This window comes from Giraffa tippelskirchi, chromosome 6 (assembly GCF_054371585.1).
Source record: "Giraffa tippelskirchi isolate mGirTip1 chromosome 6, T2T-mGirTip1v1.2.pri, whole genome shotgun sequence".
In the NCBI taxonomy this organism is placed as follows: domain Eukaryota; kingdom Metazoa; phylum Chordata; class Mammalia; order Artiodactyla; family Giraffidae; genus Giraffa; species Giraffa tippelskirchi.
In genome coordinates, this window is record NC_137280.1 from 50,152,158 (window position 1) to 50,173,811 (window position 21,654).

The 21,654-nt window shown below is 38.0% G+C and overlaps 1 protein-coding gene across 1 annotated transcript in view; it reads right to left on the reverse strand.

Annotated features, from left to right (window-relative positions):
- Positions 1-21,654, reverse strand: part of NKAIN3 (sodium/potassium transporting ATPase interacting 3) — a 508,353-nt gene that overhangs the window by 242,036 nt on the left and 244,663 nt on the right. The gene's annotated exons all lie outside the window — the stretch shown is intronic.

Genomic DNA, 21,654 nt, shown 5'->3' on the forward strand with positions numbered 1-21,654 from the left:
TGAATATCAGGACTTCAACTATAAATAGATTTTAGGCCTATCTGGAGAGCTAGAGATACACTACTGAAATCCTTTTCTATAATAGTAAATCTTTCATGATATCATATTTTCTAATATTAACCTATCACCATTTTTAGTAAAACGATTGGCTTAGTTGTAACATAGTTGCAACAGTAACTCTAGGCTTCAATGCCAGTACTATTAATATTTGGGAAAACAAACAAACAAAAATAACAAAAACAACCCCATTTCTACCTTCCTATGTAAAATGTGAATTATCAAATCTTTTTTTCTTCCCTTTCTTTAGATTGTCATTGATTATAATGGATAGACACTTTTTCAAAATGAAGTTTATTTATTTACTTTTGACTTATTTATATTAATGATGATAACTACTTTTTCAAAATGAGCTTACTTATTTATCTACTCCAGTTCCGAATCTAACACTGGAGTTTCTTTTTTTTTTTAATTTATTTTTATTTTTATTGGAGGCTAATTACTTTACAATATTGTAGTGGTTTTTGCCATACATTGACATGAATCAGCCATGGATGTACATGTGTTCCCCATCATGAACCCCCCTTCCACCTCCCTACCCATCCCGTCCCTCAGGGTCATCCCAGAGCACCAGCCCTGAGCACCCTGTCTCATGCATAGAACCTGGACTGGTGATCTGTTTCACATATAATAATATACAGGTTTCAGTGCTATTCTCTCAAATCATCCCACCCTTGCCTTCTCCCACAGAGTCCAAAAGACTGTTCTATACATCTATGTCTCTTTTGCTGTCTTGCATAAATGATCATCACTACCATCTTTCTAAATTCCATATATATGTGTTAGTATACTGTATTGGTATTTTTCTTTCTGACTTACTTCACTCTGTATAATAGGCTCCAGTTTCATACACCTCATTAGAACCGATTCAAATGTATTCTTTTTAATGGCTGAGTAATATTCCAGTGTGCATATGTACCACAGCTTTCTTATCCATTCATCTGATGATGGACATCTAGGTTGCTTCCATGTCCTGGTTATAATAAACAGTGCTGCAGTGAACATTGGGATACACGTGTCTCTTTCAATTCTCGTTTCCTCGATGTGTATACCCAGCAGTGGGATTTCTGGGTCATATGGCAGGAATCCCCACACTGTTCTCCATAGTGGCTGTACTAGTTTGCATTCCCACCAACAGTGTAAGAGGGTTCCCTTTTCTCCATGCCCTCTCCAGCATTTATTGCTTGTAGACTTTTGGATAGCAGCCATTCTGACTGGCGTGAGATGGTACCTCACTGTGGTTTTGATTTGCATTTCTCTGATAATTAGTGATGTTGAGCATCTTTTCATGTGTTTGTTAGCCATCTGTATGTCTTCTTTGGAGAAATGTCGGTTTAGTTCTTTGGCCCATTTTTTGATTGGGTCATTTATTTTTCTGGAATTGAGCTACAGGAGTTGCTTGTATATTTTTGAGATCAGTTCTTTGTCAGTTGCTTCGTTTGCTATTATTTTCTTCCATTCTGAAGGTTGTCTTTTCACCTTGCTTATAGTTTCCTTTGTTTTGCAAAAGCTTGTAAACTTAATTAGCTTTTAAATTTAATTTGTTTATTTTTGCTTTTATTTCCATTACTCTGGAAGATGGGTCATAGAGAATCCTGGTGTGATTTATGTCAGAGAGTGTTTTGCCTATGTTTTCCTCTAGGAATTTTTTTTTATAGTTTCTGGTCTTACGTTTAGATCTTTAATCCATTTTGAGTTTATTTTCATGTACGGTGTTAGAAAGTGTTCTAGTTTCATTCTTTTACCAGTGTTTGGCCAGTTTTCCCAGCACCACTTGTTAAAGACATTGTCTTTTCTCCATTGTATATTCTTGCCTCCTTTGTCAAAGATAAGGTGTCCGTAGGTGCGTGGATTTACCTCTGGGCTTTCTATTTTGTTCCATTGATCTATGTTTTTGTCTTTGTGTCAGTACCATACTGTCTTGATGACTGTAGCTTTGTAGGATAGCCTGAAGTCAGGCAGGTTGATTCCTCCAGTTCCATTCTTCTTTCTCAAGATTGCTTTGACTATTTGAGGTTTTTCGTATTTCCATACAAATTGTGAAATTATTTGTTCTAGTTTTGTGAAAAATACCGGTGGTAGCTTGATAGGGATTGCATTGGATCTATAGATTGCTTTGGGTAGTATACTCATTTTCACTATATTGAATCTTCCAATCCATGAACATGGTATATTTCTCCATCTATTTGTGTCCTCTTTGACTTCTTTCATCAGTGTTTTATAGTTTTCTATATATAGGTCTTTTGTTTCTTTAGGTAGATTTATTGCTAAGTATTTTATTCTTTTTGTTGCAATGGTGAATTATTTCCTTAATTTCTCTTAATTTCTTAATTAATTTCCTTAATTTCTCTTTCTGTTTTCTCATTGTTAGTGTATAGGAATGCAAGGGATTTTTGTGTGTTAATTTTATATCCTGCAACTTTACTATATTCATTGATTAGCTCTAGTAATTTTCTGGTGGAGTCTTTAGGGTTTTCTATGTAGAGGATCATGTCATTTGCGAACAGTGAGAGTTTTACTTCTTTTCCAATCTGGATTCCTTTTATTCCTTTTTCTTCTCTGATTGCTGTGGCTAATACTTCCAAAACTATGTTGAATAGTAGTGGTGAGAGTGGGCACCCTTGCCTTGTTCCTGACTTTAGGGGAAATGCTTTCAGTTTTTCACCATTGAGGATAATGTTTGCTGTGGGTTTGTCATATATAGCTTTTATTATGTTGAGGTATGTTCCTTCTATTCCTGCTTTCTGGAGGGTTTTTCTCATAAATGGATGTTGAATTTTGTCAAAGGCTTTCTCTGCATCTATTGAGATAATCATATGCTTTTTATCTTTCAACTTGTTAATGTGGTGTATCACATTGATTGATTTGCGGATATTAAAGAATCCTTGCATCTCTGGGATAAAGCCCACTTGGTCATGATGTATGATCTTTTTAATATGCTGTTGGATTCTTTTGGCTAGAATTTTGTTAAGAATTTTTGCATCTATGTTCATCAGTGATATTGGCCTGTAGTTTTCTTTTTCTGTGGCATCTTTGTCTGGTTTTGGTATTAGGGTGATGGTGGCCTCAGAGAATGAGTTTGGAAATTTACTTTCCTCTGCAACTTTCTGGAAGAGTTTGAGTAGGATAGGTGCTACCTCGTCTCTAAATTTTTCGTAGAATTCAGCTGTGAAGCCATCTGGTCCTGGGCTTTTGTTTCCTGGAGGATTTCTGATTACAGTTTCAATTTCTGCCCTTGTGATGGGTCTGTTAAGATTTTCTATTTCTTCGTGGTTCAGTTTTGGAAAGTTATACTTTTCTAGGAATTTGTCCATTTCTTCCAAGTTGTCCATTTTATTGGCATATAGTTGCTGATAGTAGTCTCTTATGATCCTTTGTTTTTCTGTAACACTGGAGTTTCATAGTTCCTTTGAATGACATTTTATTGAGACAATATATTTACATGAAAATTCATCTTCAATTAGGTGTGTGTGTGTGTGTTCGTTGCTCAGTCGTGTCAGAATCTTTGTGACCTCATGAACTGTAGCCCACCAGGCTTCTCTGTCCATGGAATTCTCCAGGCAAGAATACTGGAGCGGATTGCCATTTCCTTATCTAGAGGAACTTCCCAACCCAGGGATTGAACCCTGGTCTCCTGCATTGCAGGCAGATTCTTTACTGTTTGAGCTACAGGGAAGTACTGTTCAATTAGGTATAATCCTTTCTAAATACCCAGATAAAAATTATAGAGTTATGACAATTTTAGACATGTCACAGTTTATTATATTTGCATTAGATACAATTACATTTTTAAGCGATTCTAAAATATACTAAAGTATACACTTATACCCTTTATGATGAAACAGATGAATTTCACATAGTCCAGTGAATGCCAACAATGTCATTATCATGTGCAAATAATATTTATTATGCTTTATATCTAGAAATTTTATAATTCCACCTGCTGTGTTTGGACATGGATCTTAATACATTTGAAGCATTCTTCTACATTAACTTTGATAAAATAGTAATTCTGAGAAAATGACCCACTGATCAACCATCCTGCTGGCACTAGAAACTGCAGGTTTGAAAAGAAAATGGTACCTCAGGTATTTTTTTTTTTAGTTATGTGGCAGGTATATGCCTGAATAACTTTAATTTCCTTGGACATAAAGAAATGTCCTCTATCCAGGAAGCTGAATTTTCCTTGGTTTAGATTCACCTTCAATAAGATGTGGAGGAGAAAGAGAAACAAGCAAATACCTCAAGACAACCACACCAGAACCACATTCATTTCAAGGGTGTTTCCTGATCATCAAGTGATTTGTCACCAACCCCTGCACTGGCAAGCGGGAGGATGAACAGGAATGGCTAAAACTCAAAATAATCAGAGCAAGGAAAGAAGCAGCACTGTGTTTTCAACCCCCTGCTTCTCTGCTCCTGACTGTAAATAGTTCCCAAGAACCTTCCCCTAAGAATGCAGCATTTTACTTACTGGCCCATCAGAGATGTAAATATGTGGGGTTTTGTATCCAAACAGGATGGATGTGCTCAGAAAAAAACACAAAATCCTGAAGAGCAGCTGCAGGCAATTCATCATGAAAAGCAACCCGATTTTAAAGTCATCGTGCAACACAAATACCTTTAAAGTGAACTTTTCAAACAGAAAAACCCATTTTCTTTTCTGTCAGAAGACGCATGAATAGCTTTCTCTTTTATGATATTAAAGAAAACACACACAATGAAAGGGAAGTCAAATTAACACCAGTCATTAGAAAATCTGCATTCTTTGTTGAAAATGCCCTGTTTCTCTACCTATCAATACTTATTCTCTGACAACTTAAAATGGATTTACAGTGATTTGAAACCAAAGCACAAATAAAAGGTCATAAACAAACAACAAACAAAAGAGGAGGTCATATCAAGAACCAGGCGAGAGGCAGCTAAAACAACTATACAAATCATGAAAATTAGATTTGAGTATTGTGTTTGAAAAAGTCAACTAACAAAGACAAAAAGTCCTCTCAAGATACACACAAAATACCATTGCATTCTGTATTACTTATTTTATCTAATTTCCATGTTTGGCTATTAAGTCATTTAGTTTAGAGGCAAATATATTCTCTTTGGGCTTCCCTGGTGGCTCAGATGGTAAAGAATCTGCCTGCAATGCAGGAGACCTCAGGTTCGATCCCTGGCTTGGGAAGATACCCCGGAAAAGGGAATAGCTACCCACTTCAGTATTCTTGCCTTGAGAATTCCATGGACAGAAGAGCCTGGCAGGCTACAGTCCAAGGGGTCGCAGAATCAGACACAACTGAGACTTTCACATGTTCTCTTACTGTCATCATCTTTAGAGACAGCACTTTTTGCCTTAGAGCTTGATATTAATAATGATGACTGAGAGCCACAGAATCAAATTAAATGATATCACGGTTGCTTTGTTAACTCAAAAATGTATGAATATATTTTAGAAACATGTCTGTCAAAATGATCTCATCAATACTGTGCTTAAGCCGCTGGTGCAGGTTGGGGAGGATAGATCAGGTACATCTCTTCCCAATTCCTCTATCAATGATGCTGCTTTGGGAATGTGACTTTGCCCAACATATTTACAACATGGGCTTCCCTGACAGCTCAATTGGTAAAGAATCTGCCTGCAATGCAGGAGACCCTGGTTTGATTCCTTGGTCGGGAAGATCCACTGGAGAAGGGATAGGCTGCCCACAACATGGACATCAGGAAGCACTAAGAAACCAAGGCCTTGTTTATTTGTAATGAGAGCATATGGTTAAATAGTTACCTCTGCACCACTGATCATGGCACCTAGAAAACAGTGGTTCTGACTCAGGAGAACAGCCAAAGGAAGTCATCAAATGTGTGATGCAGCATCAAGAGGAAGCATCTGGCCCAGATGACAGCAAAGGATGCAGAGCTCTGCAGAGGCGCCAAGGCAAAGAAGGGAATGAATGAGACCCTGGAAGAACCTGAGTTTTAAATCAAGATAGAGAATTCAAGGAACTAGAAAGGGAACAAACAATCCAGAAGAAAGCAAAACTATCCAGTCCCCAGTTTAAAAACAAAACAGGAAGCAGTGGCATTAAGAACTTTTCTAGGGGACAGGTCAAGTGCGTAAGACTCTGGAATCTTCAAGAATGTGATGGAAGAGAATATGTATCTATTCCTAACCAGTTAAAATATAAAGGCAGACAGAATCTGAATAAGATGGAAGGAAGGAAGGAATGGAAGGAGACCAAATAAGTGATGCAAAGGAAGTATGGTTCAAAAGTACCAAGAAAATTAAAACTGGGCATGGTTTTGAATGTAAAGATGAAGAAATCATTGAAACATTCTCCTTGGATGGCAACACAGGAACTATAAGGAGAGAAATGTAACCCTACGTCATACTTGGGACGGCATGGGAATTATCTCATACTCATTATAATAAAAATGTAACTTGGCTTGTAACTTTCAGAATCCAATTGTAGAAAGCTTGGAAGCCTTTATTATAATTATGAAAATATAAGTGTAATTTGACCCTATAAAGTATAACAGAACTGAGAAGGGGCTGAATATTCTGTGTAAACTCTGTGTATATGGCAAGGGGAAGGGGTATGTTTTAAAATTCTTCCTGCAGGTCAGGCATTTCCTTCTGTCAGGCCCCAAAGTGAAAACATCTCCTGTAAATCTATGAATCATTAACTATACCCCAAATCAACCACAAATACTCCCAATCGCACAATAAAGGTCCTTATTTCCTTATTATGCCCAGACAATGTAGATAGAGACAAACAGGGGCACATGTAAAACACAGTAATTTTTCTTTCTTTCTTTTTTTGGAGTATAGTTCCTTTATACTGCTGTGTCAGTTTCTGCTGTACAGCAAAATGAATCAGCATATACATATATCCCCTCTTTTTTGGATTTCCTTCCCATTTAGGTCACCTCAGAGCACTGAGTAGGGTTCCCTGGGTTGTACGGTAGGTTCCCATTAGTTACCTGCTTTATACACAGTATCAGTAGTGTGTGTATGTCAATCCCAGTCTCCCAGTTTCTCCCACAGCTGCCCACCCCACCCAGCTCTTGGGATCCATACATTTGTTTTCTACCTCTGTGTCTCTATTTCTGCTTTACAAATATGATCATCTACACTGTTTTTCTAGATTCCACATACATGTGTTAATATATGATACTTGCTTTCCTCTTTCTGACTTAGCTCACTCTAAAATATAGTAACTTTCTTATTGATCCATATATCCATATATTATGTTTAATGCTTCACATAGTGTTTTGCCTAATAGCCCATAATTATTACAAATTGTGGAAACTTATTTATACTTAAAGAGCTATAAAAACTCCAGGTGACCAGATATTTTCCTAGGCATTTACCCCAGTTAGATCTACATAATATGCTTCTATCTAAACAAAACCTAAGTAGGAATGCTCATTCTTAAGAAGTGAATACCCTTGGAGGCTGAACTTCACAGTGAGAAAGGCAAGCTCCCTTTAACTTCCATTTCTCTTGGACTTTCCCTGTTCAATAGAGCCAGACACAATAAAATACATCAAATCAGCATTCCTCATGTTAGTCAAATTATAGGAAGGTATTTGATCAAATGATGGTTTCCTAAAAGACCAAAATTAAAGCTTATTGTATGACTGATACTCTCTTCTATATAATCTGTAGTCTAGGAATTCAGGAAGTTCATCTTTCATAAAAAGGGAGAATGCAAAAGCTCTAATTAACACTCTTACTAGCTAAGTTGGGGCTTCCCAGGTGGTGCAGTGGTGAAGAGATCACCTGCCAATGCAGGAGATGCAAGAGAAGCGGGTTTGATCCCTGTATTGGGAATATCCCTTGGAGGAGGAAATGGCAACCCACTCTAATATTCTTGCTGAGAAATCCCATGGGCAGAGGAGCCTGACAGGCCACAGTCTATGGAGTTGCAAAAAGTCAGACATGACTGAGCATGTATGCATTAGCTAAATCGATACATTTCAGACCATTTAAAATAACTTTTGGTATTAGAAGAGATTCATCTTTGTCTGGAAGGTCAGTGTAGCCCTCAGCTCTACCACCATCATCCTCGCTTCCTTTGTTCTAGAATCTCATAGCTACTCAATCCCAATGGACTTTTCATGCTCAAGATTGATGATTCAAAACTTCTATGTTCATAGACCTGGCCTAGACCAAATTACAATCTTATGTTTTAAGCCATAATCTGAGAATACTTTTTCATGGCTCTAAAAAAATAAATAGAAGAATCAGTAGCATTTGTATCATGAGCCTACTTATAGAGATGTACCACAAAAAGTCCTAATAATCTGCAGATTTACCACTATGTCAAAGCAGGTGCTATTTTGGGGAGGATTCTCTTGCCTCTAGACAGGTAACCAAGGCTTAGGATGTGTAAAGACTGTGATGGACCTAGGAACTTCAGATACAGCCTGTTCATGATTTGGTTTACCCAATGAAGAAAGCAACTGTGTTAAGGGCTTCACAGTTTCTGCATGATTTAGTATTATTTTTGGTAGCAGTTAGATGGCAAGAGCTATTATTCCAGTGAAACCAGAAACCAATCATTTAGTGAAATGAATAAAGTAAAATCAAGTTGCAGTGGCCTGAATGACTACTAATGCATTTGCAGCTAGGGGAGGCGGAACCATGAGAGCTCAGAGGAAGAGTATTTTCTAAATGTCAAGTGTGACTGTTAAAACTTGCTTATTGAGTTAGCTTTACTCAGGCGCTGTCTCCAGAACACATGAAAAGGCTTCTTGAATTCTGTCAATATATTTTGAATCCCTGTATCTCAAGGAAACTGAATGAGCACTTTCTACTCTTACAATTCAATCAGAAAGATATAAACTACTTGGTCAAGTAAGCAATTTTGGGAAATCAGAAAACAACCACGTGTTGTGTTGCAAGTCTATTTTTTGAAGAAATAAGAAACCGTGGGTAACATGCCAAGTTTCCTGTTTAAAAAGGAACAGATATTGCACTGCCCATGGTCGGATTTATGGGGGCCAATGACCTGAAAGATTCGTGTGAAGGGCATTTATGAATCACAAATTCAGTCGGGAAAGTTCTTTGGTGTATCTCATGCACTGACTCAGCATGTCAACTGGTTGAGTGACGACTATTTCACCAATTTCTCAGTGTGGCAGAGAAGCCACTTATATGAAAAAACATGCTCTAAAGCCTGAAAAAATAGTAATACTATGAAAGGGACAGTATTTAATGCTTACATTTTTCCATATTCATTAATCTAATTTGATGCTAACAAAATAGGATAAACATTATTATCCTTATATGAAGAAACTAGGAACAGTCAGCTGATTAGCATCAAAGAGCAGTCCAGCATCTTTATGTCCTGATCCTACATCCTTTCTCCCATACTACTCTGAAATCATGCAACAAAATATACACTGTTTAATGAGGTTAAATTCTGAAATGAGTTCTCTCACAAGAGATAGAAATAACACAGGGAGCACAGTGGGATGTTTCATGATGTGGTGCTCCTTCTGGGGCTTCCCAGGTGGCATTAGTGGTAAAGAAACTGCTTGCCAATACAGGAGACCTAAGAGACATTAGTTTGATCCCTAAGTTGGGAACATCCCCTGGAGGAGGACATGGCAATGCACTTCAGTTTTATTGCCTGGAAAATCCCAAGGACAGAGGAGCCTTGCTGGCTACAATTCATGGGGTCACAAAGAGTCAGACACGACTGAGTGACTAACACACACACAACGATAATTTAGCCTTGTCTAACTCAATGAAACTATGAGCCATGCCGTGTAGGGCCACCCAAGATGGACAGGTCATGGTGGAGAGTTCTGACAAAACATGGTCCACTGGAGAAGGAAATGGCAAATCACTTCAGTATTCTTGCCTTGCGAACCCCATGAACAGTATGAAAAGGCAAAAAGATAGGACACTGAAAGATGGTAGGTGTCGGTAGGTGCCCAAAATGCTACTGGAGATCAGAGGAGAAATAACTCCAGGAAGAATGAAGAGATGGAGCCAAAGCAAAAAGAACACCCAGTTGTGGATATGACTGGTGATGGAAGTAAAGTCCAATGCTAGAAGACTAATATTGCATAGGAACCTGGAATGTTAGGTCCATGAATCAAGGCAAATTTGAAGTGGTCAAACAGAAGATGGCAAGAGTGAATGTCGACATTTTGTGAATCAGAGAACTAAAATGGACTAGAATAGGTTAATTTAACTCAGATGATCATTATATCAACTACTGTGGTAAAGAATCCCTGAGAAGAAATGGAGTAGCCATCATAGTCAACAAAAGAGTCCGAAATGCAGTACTTGGATGCAATCTCAAAAACGACAGAATGATCTCTGTTCGTTTCCAAGGCAAACCATTCAATATCACAGTAATCCAAGTCTATGCCCCAACCAGTAATGCTGAAGAAGCTGAAGTTGAACGGTTCTATGAAGACCTACAAGACCTCTAGAACTAACACCCAATAAAGATGTCCGTTTCATTATAGGGGACTGGAATGCTAAAGTAGGAAGTCAAGAGATATCTGGAGTAACAGGCAAATTTGGCCTTGGAGTACAAAACGAAGCAGGGCAAAGGCTAACAGAGTTTTGCCAAGAGAATGCATTGGTCATAGCAAACATCTTCTTCCAACAGCACAAGAGAAGACTCTGCATATGGACATGCCCAGGTGGTCAATATCAAAATCAGACTGATTATATTCTTTGCAGCCAAAGATGGAGAAGCTCTATACAGTCAGCAAAAACAAGGCCGGGAAATGACTGTGGCTCAGATCATGAGTTCCTTATTGCCAAATTCAGACTTAAATTGAAGAAAGTAGGGAAAACCACTAGACCATTCAGGTATGACCTAAATTAAACTGCTTACATTTATACAGTGGAAGTGACAAATAGATTCAAGGGATTAGATCTGATAGACAGAGTGCTGAAGAACTATGGACGGAGGTTCATGACATTGTACAGGAAACAGGAATCAAGATCATCTCCAAGAAAAAGAAATGCAAAAAAGCAAAATGGTTGTCTATATTTACAAATAGCTGTGAAAAGAAGAGAAGTTAAAGACAAAGGAGAAAAGGAAAGATATATCCATTTGAATGCAGAGTTCCAAAAAACAGCAAGGAGAGATAAGAAAGCCTTAGTGATCAATGCAAAGAAATAGAGGAAAACAACAGAATGGGAAAGACCAGAGATCTCCTCAAGAAAAGTAGAGATACCAAGGGAATATTTCATGCAAAGATGGGCACTATAAAGGACAGAAATGGTATGGACATAACAGAAGCAGAAGATATTAAGAAGAGGTGGCAAGAATACACAGAAGAACTATACAAAAGAGACTTACATGACCCAGATAATCATGATGGTGTGATCACTCACCTAGAGCCAGACATCCTGGAATGCGAAGTCAAGTGGGCCTTAGGAAGCATCACTATGGACAAAGCTAGTGGAGGTGATGGAATTCCAGTTGAGCTATTTCAAATCCTAAAAGATGATGCTGTGAAAGTGCTGTACTCAATATGCCAGTAAATTCGGAAAACTCAGCAGTGGCCATAGGACTGGAAAAGGTCAGTTTTCATTTCAATCCCAAAGAAAGCCAATGCCAAAGAATGCTCAAACTACCACACAGTTGCACTCATCTCACACGCTAGTAAAGTAATGCTCAAAATTCTACAAGCCAGGCTTCAACAATGCGTGAACTTCCAGATGTTCAAGCTGGATTTAGAACAGGCAGAGGAACCAGAGATCAAATTGCCAACATCCATTGGATCATCGAAAAAGCAAGAGAGTTCCAGAAAAACATCTACTTCTACTTTATTGACTATGCCAAAATTTTTGACTGTGTGGATCACAACAAACTGTGGAAAATTCTTCAAGAGATGGGAATACCAGACCACCTGATCTGCCTCTTGAGAAACCTGTATGCAGATCAGGAAGCAACAGTTAGAACTGGACATGGAACAACAGATTGGTTCCAAATAGGAAAAGGAGTATGTCGAGGCTGTATATTGTCACCCTGCTTATTTAACTTCTATGCAGAGTACATCATGAGAAACGCTGGGCTGGAGGAAGCACAAGCTGGAATCAAGATTGCTGGGAGGATAACCTCAGATATGCAGGTGACACCACCCTTATGGCAGAAAGCAAAGAAGAACTAAAGAACCTCTTGATGAAAGTGAAAGAGGAGAGTGAAAAAGTTGGCTTAAAGCTCAACATTCAGAAAACTAAGATCATGGTATCTGGTCCCCTCACTTCATGGCAAATAGATGCGGAAACAGTGGAAACAGTGGCAGACTTTATTTTCTTAGACTCCAAAATCACTGCAGATGGTGACTGCAGCCATGAAATTAAAAGAAGCTTGCTCCTTGGAAGGAAATTTATGACCATCCTAGACAGCATATTAAAAAGCAGAGGGTTTACTTTGCCAACAATAGTCTGTCTAGTCAAAGTTATGGTTTTTCCAGTATAGTCATGTATGGATGTGAGAGCTGAATTATAAAGAAAGCTGAGCACTGAAGAATTGATGCTTTTGAACTGTGGTATTAAAGAAGATTTTTGAGAGTCCCTTGGACTGCAAAGAGATCCAACCAGTCCATCCTACAGGAGATCAGTCCTGAATATTCATTGGAAGGACTGATGTTGAAGCTGAAACTCCAATCCTTTGGCCACCTGATACGAAGAGCTGACTCATTTGAAAAGACTCTGATTTTGGGAAAGGTTGAAGGCAGGAGGAGAAGGGGATGACAGAGGATGACATGTTTAGATGGCATCACCGACTCAATGTACATGCCGCTGCTGCTGCTTCTAAGTCGCTTTAGTCGTGTCCAACTCTGTGCGACCCCATAGACGGCAGCCCACCTGGCTCCCCCATCCCTGGGATTCTCCAGGCAAGAACACTGGAGTGGGTTGCCATTTCCTTCTCCAATGCATGAAAGTGAAGTCGCTCAGTCGTGTCCAACTCTTACCGACCTCATCGACTGCAGCCTATCAGGCTCCTCTGTCCATGGGATTTTCCAGGCAAGAATACTGGAGTGGGGTGCCATTGCCTTCTCCATCAATGTACATGAGTTTGAGTAAACTCTGGGAGTTGGTTATGGACAGGGAAGCTTGGCATGCTGGAGTCCATGGGGTCACAAAAAGTCGGACACAACTGAGCGACTGAACTGAACGGATTGACTATTAGGGATTATTTTAACAATTTCTCATATCAACCCCGTTAGCTTAACTAAATATGCAAAGTTTCAAACTGTAGGGTTTAATTTTGCAAAATGAGGCTCTTAAAATTGAGTAAATTTTAAAAATATCTCTTTTGGCAGCACACAGGTTGAAAAAAAGATTCTTATGTTTTGCCAACAGGTTCTTGTCCAGAGAGTCATTTTCATACGTCTTTGCTAGCCCTGCAGACACCAATAGAGATATAAAATGAACCATGCCATGAAGAAACCAGGTAATGACCACTCTCCTTCCTCTTTTCATACCAAGTCAGTGATGCTCTGGGTAAGAATTTCACAAAAATTAGGCAGGAGGGAATAATCTGTCAGTATTTGTTTGAAGATGTCCCTTGATCTCTGAAGAGGACGATTATATAATTTGATTAAGCTTTTAAGCATCCTTCCCCTGCCAGAAATTCTCCTCCAACTTTGCCATGTTGAACCTGACCTTAAAAAATGCAGTTCCAGTTCATGAATAGCTTAAGCCAGGAAGAAGGCAACTATTTTAGCAAAAGCCCAAAGTACCAATTTGTTACAGAACAGCGATTGAAGATTAAATTTCAACCCTCCAGTGGAGCCATAATGGATCCAAGAACACTAAAGTTGAACCCCTAGGCTGGGTGACCTATACAAGCCCACAAACAGCTGGCGGGGACATGCCTGCTGTGGCATTTAAGACTCCCAGGGAGGTTTGGCTGAAATGGCAACCCAGCATGAGAAGACAGAGAGAAGGTTATGGGTGGAAAGTTTCCCTAAGGGCCTTTTCACATTTTTATTTGTTGTGGTGACCACCTGTAAAATTCCTTTTTGAAAGAATTCCTTTAAGGTATACATTTCACTTGGGAAAGAAATTAAATGTTTCTTCTTTAGAAAATAATATGGGAAAAAACTTGAATATGTCAAAGTATTTATGCTATACAGAAGCCATTCTCACCTGAAAATTAGAATGTTCAACAGACCTTTAAGTGATAATCAGTTGATGGTGTTAAAGTAGGTGAAGTTCAACTGTCCATTTTCCTTTAGATAGTTCTTTGTTTTTCTTTTGCTATGTAGCAGCTTCAGAATGTCCCATTGCTGTCCATATCAGCAACCCACTGACTGTGGACCGTGTCCCTAACTACAGAACTAGTGAAAATCTTAGACAATGATCGAGGTGTTTCTGGGGTAAACTTGCATTTTGTTTTCTTCTTCACTGTTATCACTAGCCAATAGCTATGGTTTAATTGATGAAATTGTCATCAGCTTGATGTGGGTGTGTTTAATTTTCAGAGTCTCAAGGAACAAATGAAATTAATCATTTTTCAATCATGATTATACTTTTTAGGGGCTTCCCTGGTGGCTTAGCTGGTAAAGAATCTGCCTGCAATTCAGGAGACATGGGTTTGAATCCTGGGTTGGGAAGATCCCTTGGAGAAGGGGATGTCTACTCACTCCAGTAGTAGACATTTTGGGACATTAAAATCTTTCTCAAAGGACCAGAAAGCTTGATCAGTCTCTTGGCTTTCAAATTTTTTAGATTCAACATTTGTCACTGGAAGAGGGACCAGAAGTCAGATAATATGATAGGTCCTAATTTATGCAGTCTGGTTCTTCTGCTAGTGACAGGGGTTGACTGGGTGTTAACTTTATGAGCTCTGATGCAACTACACTGATTATACAGATTGACTGCCAATATCCTGAGCTTTTATCTCAGACATAGTCATTCCCTTGCTTTCATATTTGTAAATTTCTTTATAAGGATAATGCTTTTTCTTTACTTTTATGTGAACCAAGCATGATTACTGTTCCATACAGCAGTTAAAGTGCTATTAATGATACAGAAAAACATATTTATGAAGCCAGGCCAAGAACCAGGAAGATCTCTACATGAATTTAAAAAGACAAATGATAGATGTCATCACCAAGAGAAGAGAGAGGATAAAATTACCTGACACTATAGATAAATCAAAATAAAATTCTAAAAAATGTTCAAATAACCCACAGGAAGGCAGGAAAAGAAAATAAATGAAAATTAATATGAACAGAAAACACAAAATAAAATTTTAGATTTTAATTCTTAACATATCAAGAATCATATTAAATGTAAACAGTCTACATATGCAAATTAAAAGAGAGAAATGAGAAAAGTGGATTAAAACACATGAGTATCTTTATGGCATCTGTAAGAAGTAAATGCACGACATAAGCATATGGCTCACTATTTTCAGTTCAGCCTGAGGATCTTTGTCTTTTATTGTCCAATTATATTTATTGTGATTAATGATGTATTTGGATTTGTTTATATTATTTGGATTTGTTTATATTATCCTTGCTTTGTATTTCTTTTTCTTACCATTTCTAGGATTTTACTTCTACTTTCATCTCTTCTTTTGAAATTTCAGTTTTTTTCCCATTTCATTTTATACCTTTATTAGTTTCAAGGCTTTATTTCTTTTATACAAATAATCAACCTAGACTATTTAGCATATATACATAAATTATCATTGTCTGAAGTTAATAATCATCTTTTCCTTTTTCTCAAACAATACAATCTTAGAACACTGCTGCTGCTGCTGCTGCTGCTAAGTCACTTCAGTCGTGTCCGACTCTGTGCAACCCCATAGACAGCAGCCCACCAGGCTCCCCCGTCCCTGGGATTCTCCAGGCAAGAACACTGCAGTGGGTTGCCATTTCCTTCTCCAATGCATGAAAGTGAAAAGTGAAAGTGAAGTTGCTCAGTCGTGTCCAACTCTTCACGACCCGATCGACTGCAGCCCACCAGGCTCCTCCGTCCATGGGATTTTCCAGGCAAGAGTACTGGAGTGGGATGCCATTGCCTTCTCCATCTTAGAACACTATAATCTCCCAAATCAGTATTTTTGCATACAGCTTTATATCTTGACATTATTATTATTTTATTTAATCAATATTTAAGTCTGATTTACCCATCCATATACCTGCTTCTTGCGCCTCATTTCTCAGATATTCTCTATGGGAAAACTTCTCTTTCCTGAAGAATATACTTTTATTTATATTTTTTGAAAAGATTTTTTTTTTGATATGCACTATTTTACATGTCTTTATTGAATTGGTTACAATATTGCTTCTGTTTTATGTTCTGGATTTTTGGCCATGAGGCAAATGATCTCAGTTTACTGACCAGGGATCAAACCCATACCCCCTGCACTGGAAAGTGAAGTCTTAACCACTGCACTGCCAGAAAAGTCCCTGAAGAATATACTTTTAAATTTGTTAAATTGAGAGTTTCTTGGTGGCAAACTCTTTCCATTTTTCTTCACTTGAAAGTATCTTTATTTCATTCCAAGTATCTTTATTTCATTCCAAACCTTAAAAACATTTCCCATTAAATTTATTTTACTTTCTGCATAATGAAAATGCATGGGATCCCAAAGGTGCTAGTTAGACGTGAGCTATTGTTTAATCATGTTTCCTCTGAAGGCAACGTCTCCTCCATATCTCTCCAATAGATTTTAAAATCTCTCTATGTTCTTGAAGCTTTGAGGATTGACTCTGATGTATTTTTGTGTCTTTTCATCTATCTTTCTCGGTAAATTTTGGTCTTCCAGAACGTGATGACTGATGTGATGCTTTGCAACAGTTCTGGAAAATTCTCAGCTAAAATCCTCTCTAAATAGTTACATTTGTTGTATTCTGCCTCTCTTTTTTTCCCCTCCAGAACTCTATCAGGCACATAGAACTTCTCGCTCCATCTTCCTATCTCTTAATCGTCTATATTTTCTAACTCTTGTTTTTCTGAATTGCATTCTGTATAATGTCTTCACAAATTATTTTCCCATTCATTACTTTTCTCCACTCTTTTAAATCTGGTAAACCCACTCACTGAAGTTTTAAAAAAATTAATGTTATATATGCATGTATGCAAAGTCCCTTCAGTCACGTCTGACTTTTTGTGACCCCACAGACTGGATCCCACCAGGCTCCTCTGTCCATGGAATTCTTCAGGCAAGCATACTGGAGTGGGTAGCCATTCCCTTCTCCAGAGGATCTTCCCAACCCATGGATCAAACCCAGGCCTCCCACATTGTATGCAGATTCCTTACTGTCTGAGCCACCAGAGAAGCCCCAATATTATGTATATTTTTCTATTTATTCAATTTGATTTTTTCAAATACGCTTAGTCATTTTGCTCTTTCCTTAGCTCAAACCTCTCTTTTATTTCTTGGAGCATTTTAATTTATGCTTTTTTCCTGTTCTGTGCCTGTCAGGAGTTTGTGAGTTTGATTCAGTTATTTGATTAATCACTGATTTATAGGTATGGCCCCTTGGTTCTTTGTATATTCTGAATTGTTTACTGTGAATCTAGTTCCTTGGAACTTTATCTTTGGGAAATTTCGTGATTTATTTTGAAGACATATTAACCCCTCTCCCACCCCAAAGGATTTTCTTTTCTTTTGGATTTTTATTTGTATTTGCATCTCTCAAGTGGTGTGAATTTAGTTTACAAATCCATGTGAGGACTAATCTATTTTAATGAATATTGAGGAGCTGTTTTAATTTTTTTTCCACCTAGGACTAAGGTGGTTGTTGTTTGGTCCCCATGTCCTGTCTGACTCTTTCGCAACCCCATGGACTGGAACCCATGAGGTTCCTCTATCCCTGGAATTTTTCAGGCAGGAATACTGGAGTGGGTTGCCATTTCCTACTCCAGGGAGTCTTCCCGACCCAGGGATTGAGCCCGGGTCACCTGTATTGGTAGGCAGGTTCTTCACCACTGAGCCGCCTGCAAAGCCTGAGACTAAGGCTGGAGGCAGACAATTTCGCTTGTCTGTTGGGAATAGGTTTTGGTCTACCTCTCACCTTCACTTTGAGGTTATATCTGAGTGGGCTTCCAGCTTTATGAGAAGGGTCTTCTGTTAGACTCCCAGATTGGAAAGTCATTTGGAATTTGTCTCTTTTTTCCCCATTCTCTGAGTTTTGAAAACGAAGTTCAAGTTTAGAAGAGCTTAGCTCCTTGTTAACTCACTGATGCAACTAAAACATCTTTTAAATCTGACACTCACAGTTGTTTTTTAACAGCAGTAATGTTCAGGGAAATTAGTCTACCATTCTGCCAGAAATACATCTTCCAAAGATATTTCTGATCTCAAATAATATATTGCCTCTATTATGTGTTCCTCTTATGGAATTTAAAGAAGTCTTATTTCAGGGAAACAAAATTCCACTGATATGCTTTATTAGTGAACTAATGACGTGGGTCCTCTCTATTCTGAGGCAAAGCAGGAACTTGAACTCATTTCATTTCCATCAAGCAGTATTACTGTTTAATGTTAAACATTGGAACAAATAAAAGAAGAAATCTTTGAAAATAGTGATTGAAATTTTATTTTTCATTACTGAATTATGCATTTTTAGAAACTCTGGAATCAGCCTATGTTAAGTTGAAAAACCAACGCATGCTGTTTGTCATCATGCAAATATTAGAGGGCAAAACAGTCTGAAGCATAAGATACAATATTCAATTATCCAGGGCTTGGGTCAGCTTATGTTTGTATCAGACAGCACACATACGAAGAGTATAGCAGTTTTGCATATTGTAGCTCTACAATAAGTATCTGTCAAACAAGATTCTCTTTTCTCTTTGACAAAGAGAAATTGCTGTGAAAATATCTGGTGGGACACCTTGGTTTAAACCATGATAGACTGAGTAAATAAAATGGGCATATACATGAGTTGGAGGAAGTAAGGCAAGTGGTTTGACAAGTGAAGTGAGAGAGGTAACTCCTGAGCTGGGAAACAAGGACATGAATAATGGAACAATTTTCATGGTATATTTCTGCATTTATGTGATAAAAATGGTAATATGAGCCTGATTATTCTCCCCTCAGTTATTGACTGCTACATAACTTGTACACAGAAGGAGACTTAGAGTTTTTATTTCTTTGTCTCCAGCACAACCAGCACCATCTGTTTTTCCTCTTATAGCCATCTCTCCATGGCAACACGTATCGATTTACCAGCAAGATTGCAACTGTATGGCCAACTTTATGTAACTCTGTACTGCCAACCACGAATCCAGCAATTTTCTTTTTCTACCTTGGCTTTCACGGTCACCCTCCAATGACTGTGTTGCTGTGTTTTAGGGCACTCTACAGAGAGGGGAGAGTAGTGTTTTTTAGTGAAAGGTGCCTTTTATCCCAGCAGCTATCTCAGGGCCAAAATGTCTCTAGCAGTTATTTTGTGAAAGTTAAGACCTGGCTGGCAACTAAAGTGTATGTACTTGTCAACAGCATTAACTGAGATCTCAGTGTATCAAATCAGACAAAAGAGATGCCAGAAAGCTGGCATCACGTTCAAAAATGGCACATTCCTTTTTCATTGGGCCCACATTGTACCATTCTTGACTGGCACGATGGTTTAATGAGACCTGGATGCTTCTTTGGTCATTGAATAGTGCCATCCAGCACAACAGAAACATGAGTGAATTGCTCATCAAGACTGGACTTTCTTTCATCTTTATGGTTGAACTAAGAAGAGCTTGCAGGCATTGCATTATGACAGATAGCCAGTGCAAGGAAACCACTGACCTCCATCAAGGGATCATCTGATGCATGTTGTGAGCAGCTTGGCAATATTATAAACTGGTATTTTTCCAGTGGAAATCTGGAGTTAGACTATTCTTTTTATTCTCATAAGTACTAAACCAATTGGAATAAATCTTCAAGGAAGCAAGAAAAGGAAGACATGTTAATACTTATAAAGTAAAACAGAAAATATTAGAACTGATTGTGATATGTAAAGATAGCCCAAACTATGTTCAGCAAGGTCTTTACTCTGTACTTCCTCAACAACTGTATCTGTGGCTCTATAATATTTAGCATGTATTGCATTTAGCATTTTATGTTGGGTAAATGAATTACGCTCTGGATTAAAGCATAGGACACACTCAATGGAAAGACCCAACTACTTAGGTATTTTGCAGGTAGTAAGACTGATTGAAAACATTTGCAAAGAAACGTGATCAAAAGATTGCTTTTCCACCCAAATAGAGTAAAGGTATTCCAAGTCTTTCACAAGAGAGATGTTGCTCAAGCCAATGGTTCAGGATGAAATAAAATGGACATGACAAGCAATATCTCTGATCTCAAGGTTTGGCTAACAATATTTCAGGAATAAACATATTTTGCACATTTTCCACCTGATTTCTGCATCCAAAAGTCTTCTTGCTGAAACTCTTGTAAAAGTGATGGTTTGGTTTTTACAATGAATTACCTCTTTTGTCTCTGCAACTCAAATTACAAATTTATTTCCAAAGAGTTCAAAACACCTGTTCAAATGTAATAGCTTTCTGTCCTCTCTGATCTTTGTAGGTTGAGCTAAAAGTTAATGTCATAAACAAGCCCTATTCCAGAACCAAACACTCAGGCAATGTAATACTAATTTGTCTTGGTTTTTTTTTTTTTTTTTAGTTCTACCAGTTTATTGCTACCAACCCATTTCCCTCCACCCTCATGCACGCGTGCTCAGTCATGTAACCCCATGGACTGCAGCCCACCAGGCTCCTCTGTCCATGGACTTTTCCAGGCAAGAATACTGGAGTGGGTTGCCATTTCCTTCTCCATGTCTTGGTTTTTAAGATCCTTCACTTATTTTCTCTTTTCTAATAATTACTAAGGCACAGATAAGTATCATTTCCACAGCTGTTTTAATTTTCCTCTTTGTCATAGTTCAATTGCACTGATATTTCAAACCAACTAGTCCATGGCTTAAATAACAACAAAACAAAACCCCTATGACCATATTACACTGTGTCATGTGTGTTATATAACACACACACACACACATATATATATAACAGTGTTATATAACACTATGTTATATATTTAGTCAAGGACTAAGTATGGGGCCACCACCCAAAGCCAACAGTCAAGTTGAAGAGATGGACAAAACATCAGGGATACAAATACTGAAGAGCAGTGAAGGAGAGAAAAAAGAGCATGACAGAGGCAACATCAGAAACCTCCAGAAGATCATCAGTAGCTCTGAAGTGCTTTTGGGCAACAGAGTCAGGATTTACAAATGAAATAAGGAATTTACATTGTTTCCTTGGCCAGCCAAAGACACATTCGACCTGTGCTTATTGTGCATACTCATTCTCTTCCTCATCTTCCATACAAAGGAGATCCTATTCTAAGAATCTTTAAAAATCCCTTACAACGTATAGCACATCTAATTTTAGAGGAACACATTAAACGCACCAAAGTCTTTTTATTTGTATAAAGTGCAATGCTTATTTTTGCCTCAGAGAAGTTTAATAAATAGGATGTTTACGTTGAGAACCTTCTCTTTGCAAATTATTTCTACTCTCCATCTCTGGACAAGCATTGTTTAAAGTAACTGTCTCACTGCTTGTACAGAAGGTCTCAAATTATAAAGTTC